Source organism: Rhyacophila brunnea, unplaced genomic scaffold (genome assembly GCF_057557595.1).
Source record: "Rhyacophila brunnea isolate RB1 unplaced genomic scaffold, BYU_Rbru_1.0 scaffold_6, whole genome shotgun sequence".
Classification (NCBI taxonomy): domain Eukaryota; kingdom Metazoa; phylum Arthropoda; class Insecta; order Trichoptera; family Rhyacophilidae; genus Rhyacophila; species Rhyacophila brunnea.
This window is the reverse complement of record NW_028233276.1, coordinates 15,634,527-15,648,556: the sequence shown is the minus strand read 5'-3', so window position 1 is coordinate 15,648,556 and position 14,030 is coordinate 15,634,527. Positions and strand designations below refer to the sequence as shown.

At 34.2% G+C, this 14,030-nt stretch overlaps 1 protein-coding gene across 1 annotated transcript in view; it reads left to right on the top strand.

Annotated features, from left to right (window-relative positions):
- The window catches only part of LOC147065271 (putative fatty acyl-CoA reductase CG8306), a 62,436-nt gene that overhangs the window by 30,437 nt on the left and 17,969 nt on the right, over window positions 1-14,030 (top strand). The gene's annotated exons all lie outside the window — the stretch shown is intronic.

Sequence of the window (14,030 nt, the reverse complement as noted above, 5' to 3'; positions counted from 1 at the left end):
ATACATACCTAAGTATGCATTTTTTATTCTATTGGTAATACAATAATCGTTTTATTGCAGTCATTAAAAATTTAAATAAATTAATCTGACCAAAGGACACAGACGACAGCTGTTATAATATTATCGAACATAATATATAATATTACATTATTATTTATTCTTGGATTACATCATTTTTCGTAAGTTTTTTTTTTTATTTATGACTATAAATACATGCACACTAAAAATATGACAGGTCAGGTTTATTGTGTAAAATAATTAAATAGAAAGTATTTTTTATATTAATGTATTCCAAAACGCTCGCAGGACTTCCTTGTCGGTGATGAAATTATATATTATTGAATTGATACGTGAAATCAACGACATTAATATGGACGAAGCATCTAGAAAATAAAATGACACTCACTTTGTGTCGGGTCTGCCGGATGGCGAAATTCATATTTTAATATCGGTATCCTACGCTCAAATGAACATTCTGCTTGCAAGCGGTCTGGCGACACCGCTGGGTCTGCCCATACAAAATTTCAGACTGTCAGGTTTCGACTCCACCGTTATTATTGTGTTACAAAATGCCAATGTGCCTAGTTAAAAATTGTAAAAAAAATCTACTAAACACTCCAAGAAAGATGGGATATCACTTTTAATGTGTTAGTATTATTTATTATTTATAAAATGCCATTTTAATTAATGCAATTGAATGACAGAAACCATTGGACAGTCGCCTGAGATGCGCTGGGCTCACTTGCGCCTAATCTCCGAGAAGTCGTAAGTAACCGAGAATCTGTTTCGAACGCAATGAGTCATGACACTAATACGCCATTACAATAAAGGTTATATTACTATAAATTCTCGAAGCTTGTATCGCATAATGGAAACGGATACGTCATGTGGTCACGTGACATCTACCTATACATCTGTGAATGACTTTCATGCACAATTTCTCGTGCGCGCCGGGTATGAAGTGAGTTGTCCATTTAATATGTCATTGCGTGAAATAAAATATGTGTGCTCAGTCAGATGACATAAAAAAGTGAAATTTAGATATTTTCGTCCAAGTTCGTTTCTTGGGTGGAGCATAATATGGATTATAGACTCCATGGGAAACTTGTAAGATTAAAACAAAATACGTTTATACCTACACATTATTATTTGCTACCTCATATTATGTATCTACGTAGGGTTTTGTATTTAACCGATGGAGGAGTATGGTATATACAACCTGGTGGACAGTGACGTCCCTAGACAAAATGCCGCCCCTAGTCAGCATCAAAATGCCACCCCACTATACAATATTTTTTATTATCCTTTCATGACTTCAATATCTAAGAAATACATTATTAACAAAATATATACCACAAAATTTAATATAAATGTCATCTCTACGTCAGTAGACAATATTGCGAGTCCACGGTTTCAGATACATTTAAAAATACACCTGAGAACTTTCAAAACTCGCGAATGACTGGCAAAAATATTTGGATAAATTAATTATGTACCTAAGTATGTATCTACTTAGAATTCAAATATAATTCGCAAATCTGCACGTGTCATTGCTGGCCATCAAGGAGTGATGTCAAAATACAACGAAAGTAAACTAGACATCGCGAACCCGACGAAAAAAAATACAGTCCCGTTATACCATTTATGCTAATTAATAGGTACATTTTGTTTCCAACCAGTGAGCTTAATTTTTGAATGGAAAGATATTTCCGTTATTACTAAGTTGAGGTACCTATTCCTATATATATATTATATAGTTATTGATTCTCCTCGATTTGCCGCTCTTCGAGTAACTGCCGCCCCCAAGCGACGCTCAATTTGCCTACCCCCACGGGACGTCACTGCCGGTGGTAGTATTAATAATATAGGTATAAGTATAATTTACCATACGATTGTGTACCGTTGTAAATATGTACCGTTAAAAAAACGTTTTTTTTCGGTTAGGTACATGTTCAAACACGCGCGTTAACATGATATTACTACCTACTTCATTTATCATTTGTCAATTTATGGGTACGGCCTTATGTCGTAGCTTAACCACTGGGAAATGCAAATAGAAATGGCGTATTTCAAAAAAATACTACCTTATTCTTAGGTCAATAATTATTATAAAGCAAACATTATTGTTGGAATGTTTATCACAATTGAATGGTCAAAGACATAGCTTATAATCAGTATCTTTAGAATTATCTTCAAATGTGTAAATCTTGCCCATTTTTTGAATAATAAAATGCTTAATTCTTGTCAAATTTGGGATCACAGAGATTATCAATATATTTTTTTATCGTAAATATTTCACTATAATAATGTCGACATAAATAAATTTTACTAATGGTTTTATAAATGCCTTTAAAAATTAATAAATCTAAAAAATCTTAACACCACTGCACATAAATGTACTGAAATATGACAATATTCTAAAACATTAGATCGAGAGGTTTAAAAGAATACTATGTTATGTAATAAAAATACTTTATGCAGTCATCAAATGTTTAAAATATATATAAAGGATAATAGGGCTTAAAAATTAAATAAATAGATTATCTACAACGTTTAAGGAATGTCCAGGGTTATGCTCTGAAAATACTATAAAATCTCCATTTTTCAAGTCACAGTGCAAATTTCACTGCAAATTCTTCGTATATATATGGTGGCTGGCTTCAAATTTCTATTTATTAATCTGTTCTGAAGTGCACTGAAAATTCATATTATGTTCTTTGGACTCTGTTACTTACTTAGTTTTTTCACATCCCAAAAGCATAAGAATATGTAATTTTATTTAACTAACCAATACCCAAAAAGAGTATTGTACTGGTTTTCCTTGAATTCCTTGTACATTGGTCAGTTATTATGTAAATATGATAAATCTGCACACGCCTACCTACTCATTCTATCATTTAGACAACTTTTTGTGTACCTATTATTATTTGTCTACTTCACTTGACTGTCCACTTCTCGGCTCAAGTTATTCTCCTTTATGCTCGTATGCCAATGCAATACATAAATAATACCCAATTGCCACGAAGTGCCTAGAATCAAGATATTTCTGTAATATTTAAACAGATCTCACTAGAATGTAGTTAGGTCAGTTGTAGTCTATTCATATTATTGCAAAAGCTATGTTGATTTTGTATGGCATTGTATCGTATCACATCTATAGTTTGCACTATCGTATTGCATGAATTGTTAGATGCACTCTTATTTTTAATTACCATAATTCAATTAAAATAAAAAAAACTGTAGGTATTATTATTTATGTGTTTTATATACATAATACTTATTAATTTTCGGTTGGCAATCAAATCATTTCGTCGTACTTAGTAAAAACATAATTATTATTCCACCGTGAAGTCCGCCCATTTTTTGTGTGGTATTTTTTGAAAGTGAGGATTGATTTTTTGTTATGCTTTACAAAATTAGCCCGACTCGTATAATGATTGAAATGTTTATTTATTTATTTAAAAAAAGACACATTAAGCACATAACAAATTATTAATTCAAGACGTTCACAACATGAGATTTAGAATAAACAGTACAACTAAATCAAATTAAAAAGAACAAAACAAACCAAAAAAATATTTTATAGCAAAATAAATAAAATACTTATAATTTTAAAAACAAAATACCTACATATTATTGCATCGTTAAAAATGTCTACATCTCTAGGGAGTGCATTGACGAGCCGCACAGCCCTCGCTATTGGTGCCTGGCGAACCTGCATGAGGAAACAGTTTTCACCCAAAACAGGCCATGGCTGGCGATCACGCATGTAATTGACGGGTGCATAATAATTCAAATTTTTCAGAATATCAGGATTGGAAACTATACCACGCGAGAGTAGGGGAAATGCTTTAAGAGCAGAATTAGTGACCCAGTTTCAAGAAAATGAAACGCGAGCATGCCAGATAAAATCGGTATACTCTTTAAGGCTATACTTCAGTTGAGGAATGGTCTAAAAAGATCGTCGCTAGGCGATGCGCAGATTGTGCAAATGACGCGTGCTGAATGAAATATAATTTGTCATAAAAATCCAACATGCGTCCGTTTAACGTTATGTTTAGTGTTATATTACTAATAATAATAGTATATTAATTGACACGTCTTCTTTTTTAAGAACATACGTAAAGTTTTTTAGTCATCTTTACACGATTTAAGAATATTTTCATCTGACGCCATGACAAAACAAATCGACGTGCGGACACCTCGACGGTCGGTCTCCGATTGGCGACTAGTGAGAAATTTCGTCGCACCTACTGTTGAAAATTATTTGCCGTTTCACTGAAGTACGCTCTTAAGTTAACCGTATGAATTATCTAGCTTGAATTATTTCGTGAATTTTCCGATATTCACTATTTTAAAGTGAGATGAAATATTGGCACGTATTTTCTGCCTCTTCTTCACATACATTTTCGGACGTTTCTGCATGCAGTGTGGTTTTACATAAGTAGTTATTCCTTTGCGTGTCAACAGAATTCCTGTGCGTGTCAAACCACGCGTGCCATAAGTTCGCCACTGCCGTTACACATTATGCAAAGACGCACAAATTAATTAGCCGGTAGCCAAGAAAGAAAACTCATTTTGCAGGAAAGCACAATACTGCAGCATAGATTTTTGCAGGATATCAATAATTAATATGTAGATACTCAAAATGCACAATTTTATATATTATGTAGTGGCGAAGAGTGCAGGTGGGCTGTGGGAATCCGACATATTTTTTTTTTACCATGTCCGATCCTAATAGAATCATATGGGCCTCCACAGAGTAGAGGTTTGTATTAACAGATTTTGTTTTTACGAGAAATGGATGTCAGCCACTTGCTCAACCTATTAGGTCCATACCCTGACTCACACACAAATTGATAAACAATATGTATACTTGCCAGACCCAGGATTCGAACCTTGGACCCACGGCGTTATAGTCCAGCGCTTAAGCCGCGCGGCCACCGTGGGTTAGTGCTCACTAAACTTTGTCAGTCATACCTACTTGTATGTTTTCATTGAACTAGGAATACAAATTGCAGATGGTATTCCTTAGTTTTTAAAATTTAATTAAACCCTGCATAAACCAAAATATAATTAGTAGATATATTATATTGGATAAAAACTATTCTTTTATCTATAAAACATCTAAAATTTACATTAATCATACACAATTTTATATATTTTACAGATAGAATAATATTTTTTGTTTAATATGGTTTGGCTTAGGCAGGCCTTAATCGAATTTTAAAAAATCATATCCATATTGTCTCCCTAGTTCAATGACAACAGCCTACCTCTACCCTTCGCCACTGTAATAAATACAATATTTATCATGCCCCTTACATCCTGAAGCATCCAGAAGCCTCCATACTTATCGATAGGGTTAAAGGCAGTGTGACCCTCTACAGAAGCGTATTCAGTGTATTTTTGGTGGTTTATTTTTGTTTTTGAGTAAACCCATTTGAATTATGAAGTTGTAGAATATCGACATACAATAATCAAATTGCTTTATATAATCACATATTTTTAAATGTTTATACCCTTCAAGTAAAATAGCGCCGCATGCGACTTTTTACCATTAGAGCAAGTTTATGACGTGTGTTTATTTCACTTATCACGCTGGCCCCCTCCAGAGCCCGGCCCCCGATACGGACCAGATACGTGAGATAAATACACAACACAAACTTGCTCTAATAGTAAAAAGGGTCGCATGCGGCGCTATTTTACTTCAAAAATGTTAATATTATAAAACATATGATTGTGCGACGCAATTTTTAATTGTATGCTGATACTCAACAACTCCATAATAACACATTGACTGCTGACTAGATAATTACTAATTCTTTACCACATTTAAATACGAGGGTGGGTCAATAATTCCTTAGAAAAAAGCATTAAAACAGTTTTTATTTTTGTATTTTTTTTTTTATTTCTCAACATAATCTCCTTGGAGCTCAATACACTTGGTTAGACGTTTCTCAATTTTTGTTAAACCGTCAGAAAAATAAGTTTTCGGAAGGTCCTCAAAATAAGCATTTGTCCGATCGATGACTTCTTCATTTGAAAAAAAACGTTGTCCACTTAGCCATTTTTTTAAGTTTGGGAAAAGGAAAAAGTCACTGGGGGCTAAATCTGGCGAATACGGTGGGTGATCGGCCAATTCGAACTTCAATTCTTCAATTTTAGCCATTGATCGTAAACATGTGTGAACACGGGCATTGTCCTGATGAAAGAGGATTTTTTTCCTGTTTAAATGAGGCCGTTTTTCTTCAATTTTGTTTTTTAGCTGGTCCAATAAAGATGCATAATAATCCCCTGTTATTGTTTTTCCTTTTTCCAAACAGTCAACGAAAATAATTCCACGTGCATCCCAAAATACAGTAGCCATAACCTTACCAGCTGATTTTACGGTTTTCGCCTTCTTTGGACATGGTTCGCCTTTCGCAATCCACTGCTTTGACTGTTCTTTCGTCTCGGGAGTATAGTGGTGTATCCATGTTTCATCTACAGTCACAAAGCGACGAAAAAATTCATCCGGATTGCGTTGCATGAGCGACAACAGGGCTTTAGAGGCCACCACCCTATTGCGTTTATTGTCGACTGTGAGCAAACGCGGCACCCATCTTGCAGAAATTTTTTTCATGCCCAATTTGTCATGTAAAATAGAAATGACGCTACTTTTTGAGATCCCTGTAACCTCAATTATCTCACTCAACTTTAATCTTCGGTCACTTAACACCATATCGTGGATTTTATTGATCATTTCTGGTGTAGTCACCTCTACAGGACGTCCTGAGCGTGGTTCATCCTTTGTTGATGTACGACCACGTTTAAATTCATTTAACCAGTTATAAATAGTTGCAAGTGAAGGAGCAGATGTGCCGTGAACTAAATCCAACTCATTTTTTATTTCCTTTGCTGTTAACCCTTTTATATTAAAATGTTTAATAACAGCTCTAAACTCAATTTTCTCCATTTTTTGTAAACAAGCAAATTTTTTTTTTAAATGTACGAGAAACACACAACAACCCGACCAATCTGATTGAAACTTCGCAGCATACTGAATCGGTAGTGCCGCTGCATGAAAACAAACCGCTTACAGTACTAGTCGCGCCACCTGTCGGCTTTTCTAAGGACTTATTGACCCACCCTCGTAGCATGCAATAATGCAAAATACCTACATATTAATTTTACCGCGTTCACCTTAGGGAAACACTACCGTAGAGCGTCACACTGCGTTTACTTTTAGCCATAGATAAGGGGGACCGTCAAAGATCCTAGCCCGTGGGGGCCGCTTCAAAATGTAGGGGCCATGGCCATAATACATAGTATAATATATTATATTGTCTGATTATTATATGACGTGTAATTGATTATTATTGTCATTCATTTAGAAGCATATTGTGGTTAATTAATAAGCACGAGCGTGAGGGTTATAAATACCGGTCGAGACTTGTGTTGTGGTTTCTAATATCGCCTCATCTTAATCTAACGCGATCTTTGATCTTGTATCTACCTATGCTTTTATACAGACGAAAAGACTTATTTGTGCGCTGCTTGTGAGCACTTATTAAATTACTATTGAATTATTATTGCTAAGGTGTTTATTGGGATTCACGGGTGATCGGCGACTTTTGATTATTTATTTTATTATAATTTTCTGGATCTCTCTTTTACTTAGGGTTCATGTTTCACACGCATAAGTGATCACGGGAAGCACACACTGGTTGAACACTTTGCGCTTTAGGCACAGTGGAAGGTCACTTTTGAAGATATTATTTAGGCGGCCAAAAGCACTCCAGCCTAGCTTTACTCTGCGAACAATTTCATCAAATATACATCCATATATAGACACTTGTTGTCCCAGATAGATGTAGCTTTTCACCTGTTCGAGCTGAGTGCCATTGGTGAGGATCTCTTTTTGGTCTGCAAAGCAGTTGAACACGACTTTCGTCTTTGTTACATTTATTTTCAAACCTACTTTGTTGCTTACTTCAGCGAGTTCCTGCATTCTGCTTTGGAGGTCTTCTGAGTCTTGCGAGAAAATTACTATGTCATCGGCAAAGCGCAGATGACTCAGGTATTCTCCATTTATGGGGATCCCTTTGTCATTCATATTAATAATTCAATAATTGAATTTAATTTATTTAATTCAATTTATTAATTTTTTTAACATATTGTGGACATTACAAATTATAAGTTTAAGACGTTCACAACATGACATTTAGAAACAAAGATATATAAATATAACAGTATTACATAAAAAAAAGATATATCAGCAGATAAATAAGATAGGTACAAGGAAGTACACCGGATGAGTTAAGCAGACCCTATTTTAAGAATTTATAAAACAACATCCACCTAAACTCATTCTCACGTAGGTGGAATATATCAACACCCGAAGCAATTTCGTTGAACATAGTTATCGCTCTCCCAATTGGCATTACCAGTGGCAGGTTGGTTCTGCACCTTGGGAGAATAAACAACTGATGGTCTCTCAAGTCAGTCTTCAAGGGTAGCTGTAAATAGTCTAGGTGAGATTGTATTGTAACTTAGAGTAGCACAACGTGGTATGGAGAGGTGCATGCTGGGCATAACGCGAAAGGACAAAAAGAGGAATGAGTGGATAAGGAAGCAGACAAGGGTTTGCTATGTAATAGAGTTTATTAAAAATCTTAAATGGAGATGGGCTGGACACATAGCTCGGAGAAGAGACAATCGTTGGACAAATCTAGTCATCCAGTGGTATCCAAGAAGTACAAAACGTCCGCAAGGTAGACCTAGAGGCCGCTGGATCGATGAAATGATAAAGTTCTGCGGAAGTACGTGGCAACGCAATGCACAGGACCGAGAGGAGTGGAAGCAGCTTGAAGAGGCCTTCATCCAGCAGTGGATAGATTCATGCTGATGATGATGATCATGATTTTATTATAAATATTATAATATTTTAAATGTGTTATTAATTTATTATTATCGTGTCGAGGCAACCGACAGCAAGAGATGTCGCAAGCCACAGATTTCAAAGTAGGTCGTATTATATTAAATTTAGCATAAGGATTAACATTAACTATTTAGTGTAATAGATTAATTATTTAATATGTATTCTAATTATACTGGTTTATTTTTTATGAGTTTATGTGTATAATATTCATTTACATCTGAAATTTTATAAATTGTCATTGCGTATGCATGTTACAATGACAATTTATAAAATTTCAGATGTAAATGAATATTATACACATAAACTCAAAAAAAATAAACCAGTATCATTAGAATACAGTATTAGGTACAGTTCGGTTATGAGGAATATAGCGGAAAACACATTTTGAAAATACATAAACTCATAAAAAATAAACCAGTATCATTAGAATACAGTATTAGGTACAGTTCGGTTATGAGGGATATAGCGGAAAACACATTTTGAAAATACCCGATATACTGGATTATTTGTTGGTTTAACCCAGGGGTCGGCAAACCGCGGCTCGCGAGCCACATGCGGCTCTTTGGGTATTGGCGTGCGGCTCTTTGCCAAATTCCCAATTCACATTTTTTACAAAAATGGTATGATTGTTGTCGTTTAAAATCCGCCCATTGCAAAAGACGACAAATTAAATTTTTCTCCATTTCATATCGACACGAGCACTTTTGAAATAGATTTTTTTTTGGAGGATTTAACAAGAAAGTAAAAAGTTATATAGCTCCGAATTTTTAGGTCTTGCCACCAAAATTGAGGATTTGGAGAGAGAAAATGCAATTAAATTTCACAACACAGCGGAGCGCTCTAAAAGATCTACATAATAAGGTAGATACTACGATTTTTAATACATGGTATAGCTTTCCGAACTCATATTCGAGTCTACACAATATGAACGTGAACAATCATTTTCAAACATGAACATTATAAATAGCATTTAGAGAATCCAAATAAGTCCAAATTTGGAGTCGCGTCTAAAATTGAAAACTACAAGACGTTACATACCAAACATACAGACCCTCTCCAAAGAAATGCAAGGAAGGTCATTGTTCACATTAGGTTCAAGGAATGCGTGAAAATTGTATGTCACTCATTTTCTGTAAAAATTATATTTATAATTTCAACAATAAAAAAACTTATATTTGCGTTAGTTTTATTCGCAAAATCTTCTTCACTTGATAAATAAACAATAACATTCATCGAAATAAATCATATTTATAAAAATATATGTATGGCTCTCGAAAAAAAATTTAACCGTTCTGATACTCATATTTGGCTCTTTTGGTCTAAGAGTTTACCGACCCCTGGTTTAACCTAACCAAACCTAACCTAACCTAACCTAACCCAACGGAACCCAACCTAACCTAAACTAACAAACAATCCAGTATATCGAGTATTTTCAAAATGTGTTTTCCGCTGTATTCCTCATAACCGAACTGTACCCAGTATTATTTTTGGGAGATGTTGGTTTTCAAGTACATAAAAACAGTGGTGCTTTCGGACCTCGTAACAGTTATCCCGTAGGGGTTGAGATAGTCCCGGTAGTCAAACGATGTACTACTTATGGGCAGTAAATAAAGGAAGAAACGAGAAAATGTAATATAATTAAAAATTACATTTTTCCTCTCCTTATATACTGTAGATACTAGATACCAGTGGCGAGGGGTGGAGGTAGGGTGTTAAAAGTCGACATAAATAGTGCGCATTAAACTTTGTCAGTCAAACGTTAGTTACTGGTCAAAAACCAATACTAAAATGTGTAGATAGTGTTTGTTAGTTTTTAAAAATCAATTGAACCCTGCTTAATCCAAGCCATAGTGTCAAAAAATATTCGTTTATCTATAAAATGTTTAAAATTACATATGTCATTAAACCATACATAACTTTAGATATTTTATATCGATTATGATTTGGTATAGGCAGAGCTTAATGAATTAAAAAAAACTAACCAACAACTTATGTTATATAATATTATATACCCATAGCATACCTAAATATGATTTGGTTTAAGCAGAGTTTAATTGAATTTTAAAAACTAACCAGCACCGTCTGCAAATTGTATTGTTGGTTCAATGAAAACAGATAATCATGGATGGCCCCCACAAGGGGGGGGGGGCTGACAGAACTAGCCTGGGGGCCCGGCATGGTGAGTCGACCAGATAAGTGAGATAAACACACATCAAAAATTTGCTCTAATAGTAAAAAAAGTCGCTTGCGGCGCTATTTTCCTTCAATAATGCTATTATTTAAAATGATGTGGTTGTACGATACAATTTTAAATTGTGTATCGACAGGTACTCGACACCTCCATAATTCAAATGGATGTATTAAAATATTATACACATTAATTTTACCGCGTATACTATTTCGAAAACGCTACTGTAGAGCATCACACTGCCTTTATAATTACTGATTAGAGATAGGTAGGGGGGCCCGCCAAAGATCCTAGCCGGGGGCCCGCTTCAGGATGTGGAGGCCATGCAGATAAGTGTGACTGACAAAATTTACTGTGCACTATTTATGTCGAACCTTAACAGCATCCCTCCCACCCTCGCTACTGCTAGATACATATTATGCATGTCAGAAGATTAAAGAATCTAAACACACGTTATCGAGCGGCCGGTTCATAAAATGTTCAATTTCGAGAGCTGATTGATTATACATAGTATGTACGTAATTAAACACACTGTTTGTCGATAATGATTCAACAATATTTTTTTCATTATTGCTTGCCTTATGATCTTTTTATGATTTATTTTAAATCTTATTATCGAACCTTGATCTTTGGCCAACCAACTATTTACCGGCAACTAATTACTGCGAACACCTTCTCGTAAAACATAAAATCTTGTCAATACAACATCGTCCGTGCTGTAGATATGTAGGTAGTAATATATATATGAAATATATACTATAATATATACGAAATTTATTGTTAAGAAATAGTGAAAACATGAAACGTGAAATTTAAAAAAATCGCAGTGTTTTGATTAAACGCGTGATAAATAAAAGAAACTGTGAATCTTTTGAAAGATGTATAAATATAATATATTACTGTGAATAGAAGTTAAATATTTTTTCGATTTGTCGTTTCGTTGTCAAATGTTCAAAAGTTTTTTAAAAGCTTCCGAAGTTTTTGTCGCAGTATTTAAAAAAAATACAATACAGTAGAACCTGGATAATATAACAGACAACATATCCGGTCAAAAGTGAAAATAAAATTGTGAAAAACATTATGTTAATGTTATACATATTTAAATCCAAGTGTCTAATGATATTTATTGACTATCCATCTGATAACGAAATTCATCTATATTAGACGAATTTTCGTAATTTTAGAGAATTGATTATAAAAAAAACAGCAGTCTTCAAAAGTGCAAACGAACCTTGATTCTTCTTTCAAAGCAGGATTACCGAAAGCAAGCGCTTCGACATCGAACATTAACGTCACTGCACAACGGATGTGTCTGGACTCTAGATATATCATCAAACAGGATTTTGTTTGTGTTTTTATATAACGGACTTTCGGCTTCAACGGACACCCCCTTAACCGCATTGGTCAGTAATATCGAGGTTCTAATGTAATTGTACTGTATCGTAGCTATATAACTATTTTACCACGTTTTTATTAGCTCGTTCGTATTCTTGTTTGTCCAATACAATCTTGCGATCGATTTTTAACTAACTTCCCGACTAGCTAGACATTTGAAATGTTTAGAATATATCAGAACACGATGACAATGCATTCTTTTAATAGGTACGTTTAGCCATGTTTAAGCAGAATTGAATTCATTTTCAGTTAATTCTGTTTTGTATGGAAAGTTATTTCGGAAAAAAATCGTAAAAAGTAAAACACTATTATTGGTTGCTAAGGGGGTCCTAGCAACTAAATTATTAATAATATAGTACATGCTTTACTATGGAAATCAATATGAAATGTCAAAATGACATTTCAGTATTCTATATTTATTCAGTATTTCTATCAAGTACAAAAAAAGTATTTATTAATACATAGAATTGTCAAGTTTATATGATTCAACAGAAAATTTAAAAACGTGGTATATAAAAAGTTCTTTTTATCTTGTAATTATTGTAATTTAATTCATTTAGAAATTAAATTTCTGAGACATTATTTATTGAAATATTGCTATTTACTACTATATTGCTTTTAATTAAAGGGTTTGGCCCATATCTGTAGAATGGTCCTTACTTATACATTACATACTTCATACTTTATAATGACATTTGAAATTATTTTTCAAACGCATGAAGCATCGTTCAGTTGGTAAAATCTACAAATATTAACGTCGCTCTGTTGACATTTCGATTTTATTACTCACTGCCATTTTTTTATACATATATTCATTGTAATTACAATATGTTCGAGTGGTTATTAACAGTTTTACACACATTTTCCAAGACTTTTCACCTAATTAATAATTCCTAATTATAGTGTTGGGCCTTGTCCAGATGGCGCGTGTCTCACCGCCCTTTACGCCCAAGTACCAAAAATAATGTGTTGTCCATATAACGCAATTGCGCTAAGAAAGACCAACAACTCAATCATGACACACGGCTCCTTTGAGATTTTATATATCACGATAACTGGCAAGATGTATTCTTGGCAGTGTCCACAAGCTGGATGATGTAATTTATTTTGGTGTAGCCATAATACATGAGGGTACATAATATTCGACAATTTCTACGAAACGTACTCTTAAAACCTGATCAGTGCCACGGACGAGTTAACTCGCCAAAGCATGTATGTCATCACAATACAAAACAGCATTTTTGTTTATAGTTTCTCGGATTGCATTGGTTCAGTGCCACATTAGAGACTGACAACGGACACACTGAATGTGACCGACAACCAGTCCTACAGAAATGTACAAACTGACATACTAAACAATCTCTCGATTAAAATCGGTTATAATCTACCTACGTACTTATAATTCTATCCCCACAAACTATTGTACAGCACTCCAAGCTGACCTGCATCACATCAGAGTCTCGTACCTAGTCAAAGTATTTATTCAATAGACTATTTGGTATTATTGTTCATATTTTTTTTCTT